Below are 17,884 nucleotides of genomic sequence, written 5' to 3'. Positions count from 1 at the left end.
GAATGACACCAGTGCCCTGCAGACAAAAGGTTATCACTGGAAGTTTTAGGATAACCTTAACTGTCTATTTGATGGATTGGGATAAAAGAAGCTATCGAGAATGGCCTCTTAGGAATCTGTAGCATTTTTTTCAGGCCCTTTGGGTAAAGAAAAGGAATACAGTTCCAGCCATAGGAACAACAGCAAACAGTAATTATAAGAGATGTTTTAAAGAGCATTTTTGTTGCCATCCTGAGATCAGAGATGTGGGATTGGAGCTATGGTCTGGAAAGCAGATCCAGGATCTTCAGTAAGATACCAAAACTCTACATATTTACTTATTTTTAGTTAGGTTCAATATTTGTAGCAAAGAATGCAAGTTAAAGAAATAAGAATCAAATATTAATGTTTATTAATGTGAACACATTACAAAATCATTTTAAAGTATTTTAAAATAGGATTTTTACCATCCAGTCACTTTACTTCCTTCTCCAGCCCATAATATGACATTCAGAAACAATAATGATGAAAAACATTATACCATAGGATAGCTATATTTAAAGTTCCAATCTCCCTATAAAAACATAACTTTTGAAAGAATTTTCATTTGCTGACTCCATTTTTTTCTAGTTTATCGTACAACTTTTTCTATTAATATTATTTAGCAATACAACCCTTATCTGTTAACAAAACCTTCATTTACCAAAATGTTCCTTACAAATTACTTATGCTATTATATGTTTCGATAACTCCACATTTAACTGGAACTTATTTCTCCTACAGAATTTCTCAAGCGAAAATTTCCTTCTCCTCCTTTTCTGAAAGTTCTACCTCTTCCTCCATTTCATATGCCCAATGAAACAGGAGTTCTCACGTTTCTGTTATCAGCATTGTTTGGGAAATGCTGATGAGGGAATTATATTTATGCTGAGGACATAAGCAACAGAAGTTCAAATAAAATGTTGAATTGGGTTAACTCAGAGGACAATGACTGACTTTCTGAACACCTGCAAGAATATGATCATAAAACTGGAATGAGTCAAGAACAGTCTGTTCCAGAGGATCAGAGGGTGCAACTGGGGAGGGCAAAGGCCACTCAGCATCAAGATGTTACAGATGGGAAAAATAAAGTGAGTGATAAATTCAAAAGTCTTAGACTAGCTTTCCCTTGAGGAATAACTAGGGACGAAATTAAGAAGGGGTTTGAATAGTAGATAAGAATGAAATCAGGGGAGGAAAAGTGTTAATAACCCTGCACTGTCTATTGAAAAATTCCTGCATTTTTCAAGCCACCTTACCTCACCCATCAGTGTAGATAATAGAGCCTGTAGCCGCTCCCTACGTTATCCTTCTCCCCACTGCATAGCTTCTTATGAGCAACCTGAACTGAGAATGCGCAGATATCACTGTGATGTCTTCCTTATCCATATGGCATGCGTATGTTAAGATTTGGGGCATTACTTATAGAAGCCTATAGTTTAGATTGTTTTCCCAACCTGACCCAATTTTATTACAACTGTTTAGAAGAAATAAAAGGAAAGAATCAAGACTTTCCTCCTAGCCTTCTTATTTTTTTTTCCCAAACCTCTCTTCTTTAAGGCTTCACCTCTCCAAGGTCTTGTCTGACACTCAATATAAATAATTCCAGAATAACCGTGTATAGCCATGAGCTCTCTCTTCAGGTCTCACTTGGATTTTAACTGCCTTCTTTTCATTAAACTGTACATCCCACTGACTCAACCAAGCTTATTATGTGACAATCAGTAAAGTACCACACTTTCCACAGAACCATTTCCCCCAATCCTTGCTTCCCTGTTTTCACTGGTAGTTCCCACTGGACTTCTAGCTGCTGAGCACAGTCTCAGTCAACTCGGCCTCCTTATTTTGTACGTTGTACTCAGACACACTGTATGTAGCTTCTTTGTCAGTAATCCACCTGGAGCTTTTCTTTCCATCACTACAGCTCCTATTCTTTTCTTTTTTTTTTTTGTAGATAATTATTTTTTATTGAAGGGTAGTTGACACACAGTATTACATTAGTTTCAGGTGTACAACACAGTGATTCAACATTTATATACATGATAATTCTAGGTACCAGCTATCACCATACCAAGTTGTTACAATATTTTGACTATATTCCTTATGCTATACATTACATCCCGGTTATTTATTTATTTTACAATTGGAAGTGTATACTTTTTTGTGTGTGTGTGAGGGCATCTCTCATATTTATTGATCAAATGGTTGTTAACAACAATAAAATTCTGTATAGGGGAGTCAATGCTCAATGCACAATCATTAATCCACCCCAAGCCTAATTTTCATCAGTCTCCAATCTTCTGAAGCATAACGAACAAGTTCTTACATGGAGAACAGATTCTTAAGTGAATTCTTAAGTGAACAGATTCTAAAGTGAATAAGTTACATGGTGAGCAGTACAAGGGCAGCCATCACAGAAACTTTCGGTTTTGCTCATGCATTACGAACTATAAACAGTCAGTTCAAATATGAATACTCATTTGATTTTTATACTTGATTTATATGTGGATACCACATTTCTCTCTTTATTATTATTATTTTTAATAAAATGCTGAAGTGGTAGGTAGATACAAGATAAAGGTAGAAAACATAGTTTAGTGTTGTAAGAGAGCAAATGTAGATGATCATACAGCTCCTGTTCTTGTAAAGGATATTATCCCTTTGCAATGACTACTTTAATAGCCTTGGAACTGGCCTTCCTGCGTCTCTTCTTTTTCCACTGAAGTCCATGACTAATTTTCTTAAAGAACAGGTCCAATTATATCACTTCCATGCTCAATTAACTGCTGTGACTCATTTTTGTAGGCCTAATTAATTGTAAATGTATTAACCTGGCACTTAAGCCCCCCCATAAATCCCCAATCTACTTTTCCATCATTGCCACCCTTGTCACCGTTCTCCAAATGAACCATATGCTCAAGTCAAGATTAACTTCTACTGTTTCCCAAAAATGCTTGTACTGCCATTTCCAGTTTTTTGCTCATACTTTAGTGCTCTTGTGCCTTCCCTTCTACTGGATGTAATAATTACAATTATTATTGTAATAATATTAATAAGAATCAGCTTTGATTGGACATGTATCATACCAGGGACTGTGTTACATGTTTTGCAAATGTTTTCTCATTTAAGCTTTGCAGCATCACTATGTTAACATGCAATTATATCCACTATGTTTTTGGTATGATGGAAGCTTAGAAAGATGATCTTACTTGCTGAAGTAATTATACCAGTAATGGAATTAGTAATCTAATTTAGGAATGCTGAGTTGAGTTCAGGAAAACTTTACTTTGCTCTGTCAACACAAATATAATGAAAGGCTAGAATTCAACTTGCCCTTCAAGTGTCATCTCTTCAGTGCAGATTTCTTGTTTTGTTTTGTTTTTCCCCAGGCTGTGAATAGGACTTTTGGAGTCACCAAACCCCACATTTCAACAACTTTTTTATTATTCTTCTTAAACTTTGTTTTATAAAAATGTCCTCATTTGTCCAATACCCAAGATAAGTAGTAGCAACTTGAACAAAATATTTCTCTTTCTGTCTTCTTCTAAGGCACATATCCAAGACTATATGTATATATGTATATATATAATGGGTGCATAATAAGTAATTCTTAAATTGAATTATTTCAAAGGATTCTCTGGGACAAAACTGTACTAAGTACAAACCATTTTTTGAATAGTTTTATAAGACAGATTTACTGCTGATTTATAATATAAATATTTTTGTTCTTTATCAGGACAGGCCCATGGATAGCTAAAGGGCATGATTTCATATGTCCCTGAGCACTGTGGGAGAGATTCATGCAGAATATGAATTTATACCAATTCTTTTTCCTTTGAACACCTGATATTTCAGGAAGAAAATAATGAACTTGCCATGACAGAACCATAGGAAAACACTCAACAAAACCAGAAGCAATAATTATGAACCTAAAGGTTGATTGAAAGCAGCAGGAAGCTAGATTGAACTGCAGTTACTTAATGCTCAGTAATCTTGCTCAAAAACACTGACCTAGAAATTGCTAAGGAATAAGGTTTTAAAACTTTTTTACAGAATATGCTATAATGTCTAATAACTACTTCTAAAGAATTTGACCGGAAGACCAAAGTAGAGATAACAAAGAGGTGCTGATGAAAGAGAAATATTGCTAGACCTGACTTGTCAACTGGACGCTGAAGGTAAGAAGCAAAAGTCATTTCTAGTACGCACTGCTCATATTCCACGACATTTGCAATTTGTAAGAATGAGACCAAGAAGCAGCTAAGGATCTGGACTTTGGAAGCATAAATTTAGCACAAGAGCTTTCCTAGGACATCATAAATGTCCTGCAGAAAACTGGACAATGTCTCACAGGTTTTATTTCCACAGCAGTTCTTCAGAAGATGGATAATCTATATGACCCCTTATAATGGAATGATTTCCTGCAAATAAATATATGTAATCCCTCTTCATTTTCCTTCTTTAACATAAAACTAAGTTAATAAAGTAATAACTTAGAAAATCTATACTATATAAACAGTGATTGCTTTCAAAATAACAAAATGATGTTACAGTTCAGATAATGTTATTTGGTAAACAACTGATACACCTGAAACCATTCTGTACTCATACAACCATTCTGTTTTCACTTACAGTACAGTATTCAATAAATTACATGAGATATTGAACACTATTACAAAATAGGCTTTGTGTTAAGTGATTTTGCCCAACTGTAGGCTAATGTAAGTGTTTTGAGCATGGTTGAGGTAGGCTAGGCTAAGCTACGATGTTCAGTAGGTTAGGTATATTAAATGAATTTTTGACATAACAATATTTTCAATTTAGTATGGTGCAGCTCCAGGCCAGAGGGAAGGTATTCAGTACTGGGCAAGTTCACTCTGGATTCGATGAGACCAAATAACAACAACGGAACGTTGAGGGCAAAATGGGGCTTATACCAAGCTTTATGTTCATGGCAGTAGGTTGAATGCTAGAATCCCATCTACCTCAGTCTCAGCCTCTATCCCAGATGCTGCCTCTGCTCCAGGCTCTGTCTCTGCTCTAGGCTCTGCCCTTGCCTCCAGTCTCCGCTCTCCTCCTCTCCTGTTCTCCTGCTCATACTGGGTGGAACTCTCTTTATAGCAGCACATGCAATAATAGCTTATCGCCAACAGCATGCAAGCATGTGCCTGTGCAGTTGGCCAAGTATTACATCATTGCAAGTACATAGTGGGCAGTTAGATTAGGGTCAGGTGAGGAATCTGGCCAAGAAACTTCCATTTTTCCTACATATGGGTTCATGGATACATAACTCCACCTTAAGTTGAGGAAGATCTGTACATGAAGAAGCCCTGTTCTGCTTATCCCTAAACTTGTGGCTGGACATCTGAGATGTTTTCAGGTATGGGGGGATTAAAAATAAAGCTACTGTGAACAGATACTTACAAATAGTTTTATAGACATATACTTTCATTTTTCTTGGATATAGAATGGCTAGATCATTTTGTAGGTATATATCTAACTTTTTAAGAAAATGCTAAACTATTTTCCAATGTAGCTCAATGTATGGAAAACAGACTGTTTTGATATCTGTGTCTGCTCATTCTACTGTCTGTCAGTTGTGTGTGGTTTTCAGTTAACTTACTTTTCTCTTCACTATGGGTTATTTTTTTCCTGCTTCATCACATGCTTCATATCTTTTTATCAGATATCAGATGTTACATGCCCGTCTCAGCTTATTGATAATCAGTGTTGTACCAGCCCTTATGGTTCTTATGATGATTACAAGGTGCCCTCAGCAATAAGCATCAGGGAACTCTGGTAGGGGCGGGAACAGGTTTACTACTTACAAGTCCTGGAAATGGCACATAAGGGGCCACACAGCAAGGTCATGGGTAGAAAGAGATATTACCTGGGCCTGGGGTTCTGCTTTTATTGGGTTTGAGCATGGGGGCCCAGGGTTTGCTGTGCTCACTCTTTATTGGTAACTTTATAACATAACAGCAGGAATTTAAAGTACAGGAAGAGAAAAGAAACAAACGGCCCAAAAGGCCACTTATCTCAAAATCGGCAAAGATCTCTAAACCAAAGGAGCCTGGGTAGAGTGGCAGGGTTGGCCTGGCACTTCATCTCGTGGGGCTAGCACTGTGTTTATTCCATAGACCCTTCTTTGAAATGGATGCCTCAGCAATTAACGCTTAAGTCAGGCACTTGCCTTACAAAGAGGAAAGCCAACTGTCAGGACATACACTACAACAGGCACCACAAATTTTTCTTCCATTGGAGCTGGATATTTTTGTAATTGATAAATAATCTTGAACCTTGTTCTGGGAAACAAATGAAGCTACTTGGAAATAGCTTAACCCTTTTGAATCTAAGACAATTCTTTAAATTGCGTTTTATGTTCATTTCTCTTTGAAGACTCCTTTCTAGAAAATTTACTAGTTTATGGAGGTTTCCTCATTTCTCAGATTTGAATTTACACATAGTTATGGCATAAATTGTTTATAATTTTCACATACAAAATAGTGTTTCTTTATTACTCTAAGTATTTTGTAGATGTGGGTTGCAAATTTACCTAAACTAATTTTGTTCATGTACAAATTTCTCTTCCAGTTTCTGTAGCTTCCAGCAATAGGAAAAAGATGATGAATGGCTGTTTTAAGACTAAATTCTTCCATAGGGACATAGAGGATGAACTTGTTTTAAATAAAGTTTCAGTTAGTGTTCTGGTTCAATAGCTGCCCAACTTGCTTCAGTAGAGGCAGTTGTGGGAATGTCTAAAGCAGGACTCAGCTAATCTTACAGTGAAAAGAAGATATCTAGAATATTCCAGTATGGCTGCTAGCCCTCATACTGAACCTTACATTCATTATCAAAGAATACAACCTATTCACTAGATTCTTAGGCATAGTTCATTCAGTAGTAGAATGTGTTTATATTTCCAGCTACTCCATGTATCTAATTTGCCACAGTTTCCACAGATAAAGAACATTTGAGCATTCAGTTTGCTAATTAAAAAAATAAACCCTACAATGATGACTGGAGGTAAAGGAAGCTGAAACACTTATGATAGTTCCTTCTGAATTAAAAATTTTGATCAAATCATAACTAACCATCTCACGATTATAGCCAATTAGGGCAAATAAAAAGTAGCTTATAGGATACACACATGTATATATTAAAGTCTCTATATTTCAGTATATTACAGATCACATTTCATGTGTATTTTTCCTACTTTTCTTCAATAGCCTTACTAGATATTTTTGTTAGACAGATTTTGTTGTTATGTTTCAAAAACACTTGCTAATTTTTTCAAAGAACCAATTTTTAGATTTACTTTTCATTCTTCTTTTTTGTTATACTTTGTTTCCAGATTCCTAAGTTTTATTTTGTTCTATGAATTCATTTCTCCTCTTGTAAATCTTTCCTAGCCTTACAGTGAGTGCTTAACTTCTTAATTTTTATATTTCTTACTTGAAAATAAAAATATTTTAATCTTTGTACTCCAAGTACTATTCTGTCCATCTCATATTTCAAACACATACTATGTAGTCCCAGGCTTTCAAAATCAATTTTCAGTTCAAAAATTAAAAAGCTGATACTTCAATAATTTTGCTTTTTTATTAGTTATTATTAAAATGGTTACTCTTTCTCTCTTAAACCTTTCTTTCAAGCTGCAAAATTCATTTTAACATTTGATCTTATTTTCCTAATTTTTCTCATTAACTGGCATAAATGACATCTAGAGATTTTTTTATTCTCCTAAGAGTTCCTATGCGTGACCTTTCCTTGGTACCAATGACAGTCCACTTGCATTTTGTTAGAAGGTCCCTTTAGAGCTTAAGCTGCAGATCTGGTTGATGTAAATTTATGTCACCAGTTGAGCAATGAATTAGATTAATTGGGAAGGATGCCAGGGCTATTGGCAGTCCAAGAGGAATTCATCTCTGTATTTTTTTCTCTTTGTGTTTGATGAAACTGCTGCATATTTGTAAATGGCCTTTTCCTTAGGCTACCCACTCTGCTCACTGCTGGCTGGATCAGCTCCTCTCTCCTTCCTGCTGCTTGCACTATAGGGGCAGCCCTCACATCCTCAAGTCTCCCAGCCTTCTCTCTCCCCTGTGACCTACAAGTTACTCTGTCAATGCAGGTGACATTGTAAGGAAAGTGTGTGCAGCCTGCTGCTCCTGTGAACTGTAGCTGATGCTTGTCTTTAATCCTCACACATGTAGAGGCTGAGGGCAGGCCACCCTAAGACGTGCCACAATGGTACATTAATTAGTTTGAATTAAAGCGACTGGAGGAACAGCAGAGCAGGAGAAATACACTGAGTATCTTCTGTTCCCCTGACCTTGAAATCAGGAAATAAATCTCCCATACATCAGGTACCCTCTCCACACCTGGAAGTAAAGAGACATCCTTACCTCCAGAGACTGGGAATTTCAAGTGGAGAAGGCTGCATAAGCAAATCTTGCTACTTCTTTACTAACCTACTACCCCAGCCCAAATGTTATTTAGAATTCTTTACTAATTAAAGTTCCTAAAAATAAGTTTTCTTTGTCTTGTCAATACTTTTCAGATTTATTATCTGTCTAACATGTATAAAAGCCACGTGTCTTGGTCATTTCTGTGGCTCTCATTTTCATTATTGGGCCTGGTGCACACATAATAAAACTTTGGGGTTTCTTCTTCCTGTTAATCTGTCTCATGTCCTTTTCACTCTTAGACCAGCTAGAAGAACCTTGAAGGGTAAAAGAAAAAAAATTCTTCCTTCCCAACACCTACAAATCTGGAGATGGTGGAAGGTCTCCTCCTCCTGGCCACGGATGCTGCTGTTTTTCAGGAAAGAAAGCTGTGTGGTGGCCTTTAGCATAGCCTGTAATCTGAGCCATGTTCACCATGACAGCTTTTTTAAAAATTGTCTTAGAACCAGATGGCTACCTCCTCTAGTTTCCAGTATTGGATAGGGCATATCATTATTTTGTCCTGTAAATGGAAATCCTTTCTTCAGGGCATGGAACATGTGATAATTCACATGGATTCATTATCCACCTCCCTGAAACACCAAGCACATTTTGTAACATAAAGTCATTGTTGCTATTCTTTTACTAATATTAAAATAATGCAAGCATATGAAGAGTGGAAAAGAGTGGAAAGAAAAAATAAAATCCCTCCTATTACCTTATTTCTATTACCCAAAAAATATTACTGAAAAATATATGCACATCTGAGTATTAGAAAACATTTCAAATTTCTTTATTCATATCAGAGAGAACCTTATATTCAGAAATACATTTCCCTCTTTTCAGTCAACGATATATCATCCTCATATTTCCATGTTGTACATGCAAGTTCTTTTAACTTTTCTAAATGGCTAAAAATATTTCCACATCAGCAGATAGAGGTCAATATTATTCCTTTTTAAATAACTACAAAATATGTCATTAATTATTGTATTACAGAGACAGAATTATTCATGACTATTTAAATATTTCCCAGTTATTTGTTTTGGTTTTGCTATGATTGGAAATGATGCTGAAAATCAGCATCTTTCGATATTTTTTTCTGTGTTCATGTAGAATGGTTGAAAGACAAGTTGATGGAAATTAGATATTTAGGTCAAACAGTTATTAATTTTGAAATTTTGTTAGTGTTGGCAAACTGCTCTCAAAGGATTACATAAATGGAGGCTGTCTGTATTAGCTTTTCTATTTCTGCAATAAAAATTCACAAACTGGCTTCTTAGACTTTGACATGTTTGAAAAGAACATTCCTATCCAGAGATTACTTCAAAGTTGTTAATCTAGAGCTTTTATTATTCCATATTGTTATCTAAAAGTAAATGTCAAGATTATTTTTAGTAGAAAGATTTAATTAGGCAATGACATTATTTGTGGTCTCATTGTTATTGAAATCTATTCTTTTTATAAAAATTTTAATTCAGTATTTATAAATATTCATATACTCTTGGATTTGTCTGGCCTGTTTATGCTTTTCATTGATATCTTTGTCTATTCCTATACCACCATCAAATTGTCTTGATTACAGTAGTTTCACAGTGTGTTTTCATACCTACTAAGAGGCTTCTACTCATTATATTTTATTTTTTATTGTTGTTCATAGTATTTCTTCACCTAAATTTTTTTGATGTTTATCATGCTTAAAATTCCTTTTGCTATGTGAATTGATAGCTTAACCTGATTGATTCATTTGACAAATAATTTGATTTAAAAATGAATGGGTCAAGAATAGTTATCTTTATCACTATTATTTAAAGTTGCTTTGGAGTTGCTACCTTAAAAGAGAGAATGATGAGAGATTTATATTTTTCCTCCTTTTTCCAAATACTATTGTTTTCGTAGATGACAAAATTCCATACCTAAAATTCCAGAAGATTAATTAAGAAACTATTTAAAATAATAAATTAGCCTAATTTGACCAGACAATATGCTGGGAAGGAATTCAGTTTGGAGATGCAGGGAAGTCAAAGTGAAAGGTAAGAAAGGAATTCATTAAAGCAAGAATAGCAGGGAATGGCAGCTGCCTTGAACAGAGAGGAAACTGCTCATCGAATTCCTGCTTGGCATAGGGCAGGTCCCTTGCTAACTCTTAAAGCCAGGGTCACCTGGTCCAGTGTCCACTTGAGTCTGCATGGCATGGGTACTAAGTCCCTATCACCCCAGTATTTGGGGGAGCCTCAGAGCACTGAATGGAGTGACACTGTTTTGAGAACTGCCCAAAGAAAGGAGATTTTCAGGCAGGCTACTAAAAGCACAATTGTAAAGCTGCAATCCTGTCCGGTCACCCAAGAGATGGGAACCAGCAAGTCCAAATCAGAGCTCTCAGTCGCCCTTCCCTTCTTATCTGTAGTAGAACAGAGACAGAGTGAAGATTTGTACTCAAGTTTGGAGAAGAATGAAATAGCAAAGTGACAAAGAAGAGTGCAGAGACTAAATGTAGTAAGTTGAGCAGTAAGAAGTCTTTATTTATGGCACAAAGTACACACTCAATGAAAGGGCAGCAAGGGAAACCTCAGAGAGGGGTTTAGGGTTTGTGGTTTTATAGGGCCTTTTGAGTAGCATAAGGCATGATGTATACAGGTAATGCATAACTCCTTTGAAGTTTTGTCTTAAGAATAGGGTTATTTAGGTGACTGTTGGTCCAGATCTCAGCATTCTTTATCTACACAGGTTCATTTGCACTTTGGAGGTCTATCTCCTGTCCTGATTACAAAGTTACTTAATTGATTAAGGGGCTGTAAAAACAGGAAGGACAGCATATGGATTAAGTAAAAGAATAAGCTGGGCCTTTTTCACAGGCTAAGTAGATTTTATAATGGCATAACCCTTGTCCCGTTTCCTGGCCCTACCTCCAGAGAAGTCTTTGATTGACAAACTTTGGCCTTGGGGGCCTGCTCTAATTGGTACAATGAAGACATGAGCTGTGCTCTGATATTTTCTTTATCTGGAGAACTGTTTTTCATCTGGGGAATATCTGGACATCCCAAGTCATTGCTAGCCTTTGAAACTTCAACTGATTAACTTTGTGAGTCCTTTCTGGCCCTCTGGTTTTATCTGGTTAACTCTTGGAATCCCTTTTAGTGGGCTTTTCTGGCTTCATTCTCTCTCTACCCTGCTCATGTCTGTCTTTTTGCCTAACAATATCAATACTGATATCAGATTTAGATATGAATTATTCTGTTCAAATAACAATGAGGAGAATTTTCATAGGTAGTACCATGTTTGGTTTCTTCCATAGAGTCTATCCTCCACTTTTTATTCCTAATAGAACCTTTTTTTTTTTTCCAGAAAGCCATTTTTTCTCAGATTCTAAGAAATCAAATAATAATGTAACCAACCCAATTCCACCAGCCAATTCACTGTGAAGGCTGTCTGCTGAGGGCTTCATAGAGTTTTTGTCTCCAAAAAAGAGAAGCAGGAGGGCCTAAATGTTGTTTATGCAGTGAAATTTCTCCAAGCCAAAGAACCCTGAGATTAAAGCCTTAATCTTTTGTAATGTCCTGCAAGGAAAGATGCCCAACCATTGCTTCAGAGATACTGCATTCATTATACTGGTCAGTACATAAACCTGCCTTCTAGGAGACTCATCTTTGTTTTCCAAATCTCTTTGTTATGCACACATCCTTAAAGGATAGCACAGTACTATAAACTGTCAGTGTCTTGTTTTCAAGACATGCAGCAAGATGAGCTACTTGTGGAAGACTGCCTCCTATCATTTTATGAAATAAATTGTGGAAATACCGCTAAAACATAAATATATAAAAAGGGACCTGGTGAATTGACTCAGAGCCCATCCAGAATAGCTCTATCCCCCAAAAGACAGATTACTATTTCCCGTTGCCCTGAAGAAACTTGCTAATTTTTATATTCAATGGATGATTTAATTTTCTGAATGCATAAATCATTTGTGCAACTTTCTAAACTTTTGTCTAACCCATGACTGATCATAATTTGCATATGACATCTATCACATCTGGCCAGTTAATAAAAAAGTCTCTTCATGCAATGGCTCCATTTAATTGGGAGTTTAAAAGCAGTGTGCCATTTCAAGGAACTCCTGGGAATTTCTAACCCCAGTTTCAGAAGGGTTATTCCACTTGCGTGTGTCCCGTACAAAATTGTTTACAACTTTATGGATATAAGCATAGTAGTTAATGGAAAGTGATGAGCTTTTGCATTTTTATGGACACTAATATGTTTAAATACTGATATAAAATTATTCTTTTGTGAACGGCAACCTCGGGGAAAAAAAAAGAAAAATTACCAGTTCCAATTTGGTAGCTCTGTACCCTGTAAATATATTCTTGAAATCTTAAGGGCTTTCATGGATTTGTTATTTCAATTATATTTTTAATGATACATGCTATCTGAGTTGACAAGGCTGTTTGAATATCCTGCTGCAGAAAACTAAATCAATTCACAGAGGAATGTTATGAGAACTTAGAGCCATTAGCACAGGGATATGTGATATGTAGGAACACACAACAGAGAAGAGATGTGTTCACTATTCAACAGCAACAAATCCATGTATTATGTAGTATATAATAATATATAATAGGAAAAGGCAATTACTCTATTGAATGACTTTAGTACCATAATAAAACATAGCAGCTATGCATTTTCTTCCCCTCATCTATGGTTTGGAGTCATATCTGAGTCATGGAAAGGAACAGCTAACCATTTATAAAATAAATGAAGTCCAACAAAATCACAAATGACTAATATTTACAAGTTGAGGGCATTCTTAACATAAGACATTATATTAAGTTATAAACTATACATTTTAGAAGCTGTAAATCCCCATAAGAATTAGGGAGTTCAGCATTACAAACCTTTTCTTTTTCTTTTTAATCTGTTTTATGTATGATACTCTTATAGGATTCACACAAGAAACATAGTGCTAAAGCAGAGTGCAAAGAATTTCTTTGAAAATTATCTCCAAGCTGGCATGGAAGATCAAGTCAGACAGAGTTTAAAACACTGTGTAGAAATCACAGAATTCAGGGATGTGGAGCAATGGCTGGCTGTCTTACAGCAGTGGTTTTCAAACCGGGCTGCTCAGTGGGATATTCTGGAAAATTCCAGAAATGGCTGATGCTCAGAAATCATATTAGGCCAGTTAAATCCCAATTTCTGTGGCAGAGAAGAGAAGCCAGTACTCAGGTCTTGAGATTGTCTAGAAGTACTTCTGGATATTGATATTATTCAGAAAGGGTTCAGGACCAAATGATCAGGGGCCTTTGATTCTTAATTTCTGGGTGTTTTATTGTTAAATTGATTATGTATGTCTAATACTGTTTCATCATAGTCTGGTAATGATATCTGCATGACCAAATGCAGTTGGTCATTCCACACCATTTTGTGGATGTATTGTTTTTTCTAATATTTCTTAAAATATCAAATTTTTAAGTCATACATATATGCCTGGAGAAGGAGAACCTTGTCTATTGATACTTAAGAATGAAAGATTATAATGATTATTTAACTCATATAATTTTCCTCAGCTGTGTATAGATAGGAGTGTTTACCAAATGGGAAATTCTTCTAGAATTACAAAAGGTTGACTGAAAGTTGTGTTTATGTGGCTTAGGTTTGCCAAATGGCTGCTTTGTGTGAGTTGGGGGAAGACAGTTGCCAAATATTTTAGCCAAGATCAAGGACTGTGAGAAACTAAGGGTGAATACTAACTCTAGAGCTATGCGCTTTCCTGAGAGTGGAAGACAGCCAGAGGGGGAAACAGATTAAAATCACTGAATGATTCTCCATTTTTATTTTTATTTTTTTCCAGGTTGAAATATAAGTGACAATGTAACACTGTATAAGTTTAAGGTGAACTATGGGATGACCTGATATATGCATACGTCGCAAAATAATTATCACAATTATTATTCATCACTAATAATTAACCAATAAAATTAGTTAAAATATCCATCATGTCACATGAAACCATTTTTTGTGAGGTGAGAATATTTAAGAGCTATTCTCTTGGCAAATTTCAAGCAGACAATACAGTATTATTAACTATAGCCAACACACTGTACATTCAATCCCCAAAACTCACTCATCTTGTAACGGGAAGTTTGTACCCTTTCACCAACAACTTCCTATTTTCCCCACCCCTAGCCCTTGGCAACTGCCATTCTACTTTCTGTTTCTGAGTTCAGCATTTTTAGACTCCACATATGAGTCACGTAGTATTTGTCTTTATCTCTCAGCATAATGCTCCCAAAGTCCATCCACGTTGCTTCAAATGGCAGGTTTGATTCTTGTTTCGGCTAAATAATATTCTACTGTGTGTGGATGTATATATATTTATACACACACACACACAGCATTTCCTTTATCCTTTCATCTGTTTATTTCCATGTCCTATTTGATCTTGCTTCAGCCATTTGCAACTCTTCCCCCTGTCTTATGTCCTCTAGACTCACTAGTGTGCATTTAAATTTTTTTTTTTAACATTACAGGCTCTTTTCTAAACTGAGAATAATGCTCCTGCTAAACTCTGGAGGGAAAGCTCTTCTTCATTCACTTCACATGGCTCATTCCTTCTTATAATTCAATTCTCAGTACAAAAATCTTCTTGGAAAGACTGACATGAGCTTACATAATCATTGTACTGAAGTAATGCTCTATTTTTATCTATTTTTGGTCCCAGATTATTTATTTATTACACATAAAATTTATTTGATTTTGTAATTCTTTTTGTTATTAACTTTTTTCCTATTCATATTTCCAACTATTCAATATTTTGCAATTAAAATATATTAACATTTCGAACTGCCTATTTCTGTTAACAGCATCACCTTTGTGTAATCATCTGGGTTCAAAGAAAGTTCTTTTCTCATTTATCTTCTTTATTATATACACCCATGTGTCACATTTTGCTGATTATATTTTTTCCTTGTCTCTTTTACCTTCCTTCTTCCTTTAATCCCTGCTTTTATACCACTTGTTCAATCTTCATTATATGTCTCCTGAGCCATGATGCATTCTCAGGAAAAGAAAATCTTCCGAAAATCCTTTAAAAATAACACTTAAATTGCTACTAAATGTTTATTTTGTGGACATGGGGAGAAACTAGCTTTTTAATACTTAATTTTAATTATATGTTCTTTATTTGAGATTGTTACTTATTTTTAGATAACTTACGTTTTCTCAAGGGACATATTGCATTCCAATAATCAGATCTGTAGGAGATACAAACTTTACAGAAGAACTTGTTAATTTGGTATAATACACAGTGTGGAAAAAACTGCAGTATTTCCAGAATCACCCACCTAGCCTTAGTGTATCTCCAGATCAGTAGGTGTTTCCAAGGGGTGGAGAGAAGTAGTCCATCTCCATATTGATAGGTGATTACAAGGGTGGGAGAGCAAGGGCATTACCTGGATGGAGAGGTTTGGTGGGTCCCACTTTGCAGCCCGGTCAAGAAGACACAGGTGAGCAGAAATGGACAACTGCTTGTTAGCAATAAATGAGTTTCTCCCGCTTTATTTCTCCCTTTGATTTTGGCTTCAAAGGTTATTTGCCCTAGGCTGGGAACATATTTTCTCCCTGGAGTTACACACAGCATTTCACTAAAAAAGTACATATTACACATCTTTTTCCTTGATCTTTTAGCAGCCTCTACTATTTTCACTCTCAATATTTGAACTTTTCCCTCCCCATTCAATGATAGGTATCCCCTGTACCTTCACCCAAGTCCTCTCCATATTGCTTCAAACCTAAACACAAGACCAACTGTATAATTTTCCAGGCCCAGTGCAAAATGAAAACTCAGTCTCTTATTCAAAAGTTAGAAAATAAGCTTCCTTTCTTTCCTGGTTTCTCCCTAGTCCTGTCATGGTGTTTTCCTATTTGCTACTTAATAATATACTGCCTTTGGCACAGGGATAATAGTGGTGTCAGGGCAGCCCCTCACAGACTCACAGGCACCCACTATTCACAACATAGATCACAAGTTAACCCAAGTCCTTCTCACACCCTCAGCTGAAGGCCTGTCCTAGAGAAGGCAGACAGTGAGAGGCTGGACAGCACCTAAGCTCAGGCTCCAGCCTTGGGTGGGTTCCATTATCCCATAAAATGTTAGTTACAGAATAAAAGTTAAAAGATAAAAGAATTAAGAATTTCAAGAGGAAAACCACATTGCATTAACTCAAGAGGGAGGCCCCACCAAGTCTAGGGCCCTGTGTGACTGCGGGCCCTATCTATTAAGATCAACATACCTCTAACCTAAGTGCTGCATCTAACCTTAAATATTCTGATGATTACTAAATTATTCAAATATATAATAGGTTATTATAATGTGGATAAAGAGATTGTTGTTGCTCAGCAAACCAAAGGCTGTTTATGATAAAAAAACTAAGCTTACTTAGAAGATAGGTTACTAAAAGATAAACTGCATTTTTTTGCTTATGTTCAACATAAAAATACATTCTGTGCACAAAACAGTAGCAAAACTACTTTACACCTTGCACCTATGTAAGGATTTATGCATGGAAAACTGAATTAACTAAATTATCACACTGGAATTTGAATTTGATAATTGGAGCTAATAGATGCCCTATTGTCTTTAAACCCTGCAAAAATTGATATAGCACTCTCATTGATTATTCTTCCTGGAGTATAAATGTCATAAGATGTATTCTCTGATCAAAGACTTTAAGTGTTTTTCTGCTCTATGAAAATCTATGTAAATGCATATCAAAATTTTCCACAATATAACTATAATTAATGTTTTAAGCATTAATTAAACTAGATGATGTATTTTTCCTTCAAAATATTTCCAAGGTTACTCAATGAATATATATCTCTAGTGGGCAAGGAAACTTTCAGAGAAGTATGTAACAAAACTATGTGTAACTATGATTTCTACAGAAATATCATTTTATATAACATTTTCAATAGCAAATTTCAGGTAATCCTTTTACAGCAATTGTTTCTTATACAATGCAATGACATTACAAATTTTTCCACATATTTATATACATGAATTCTTCCACTGACCTGCACCCAAAAATGACTCTATGACCACAAAGGGATGATATGAGATTATCTGAGGATAATAATCTTAGGGTAATTATCTAAGAGTAATTATCTGAGAATAATAATCTCAGGAGAATTATGTGAAGATATTAATCTGAGTATTATTCAGGGCAGCCTCTTGCCTTCTAGAAACTCATATTCTCCTTAGCTCTATTGCTCTGGCCAGCTTATTTTGCTTAAATTGTTTGTGCATATTCTACAGGACTCAATCTCAAATCAGTGAAGGGTTTATATACAGTATTAATGGAATTTGATAATTCTTCATTTTGTTTCTAATAATAGTAAGAAAAACAAAATCCCTTTGTTAAATGCCATAT

Source organism: Manis pentadactyla, chromosome 2 (assembly GCF_030020395.1).
Source record: "Manis pentadactyla isolate mManPen7 chromosome 2, mManPen7.hap1, whole genome shotgun sequence".
Classification (NCBI taxonomy): domain Eukaryota; kingdom Metazoa; phylum Chordata; class Mammalia; order Pholidota; family Manidae; genus Manis; species Manis pentadactyla.
The sequence above is the reverse complement of the archived record's forward strand: the minus strand, read 5'-3'. Positions refer to the sequence as shown.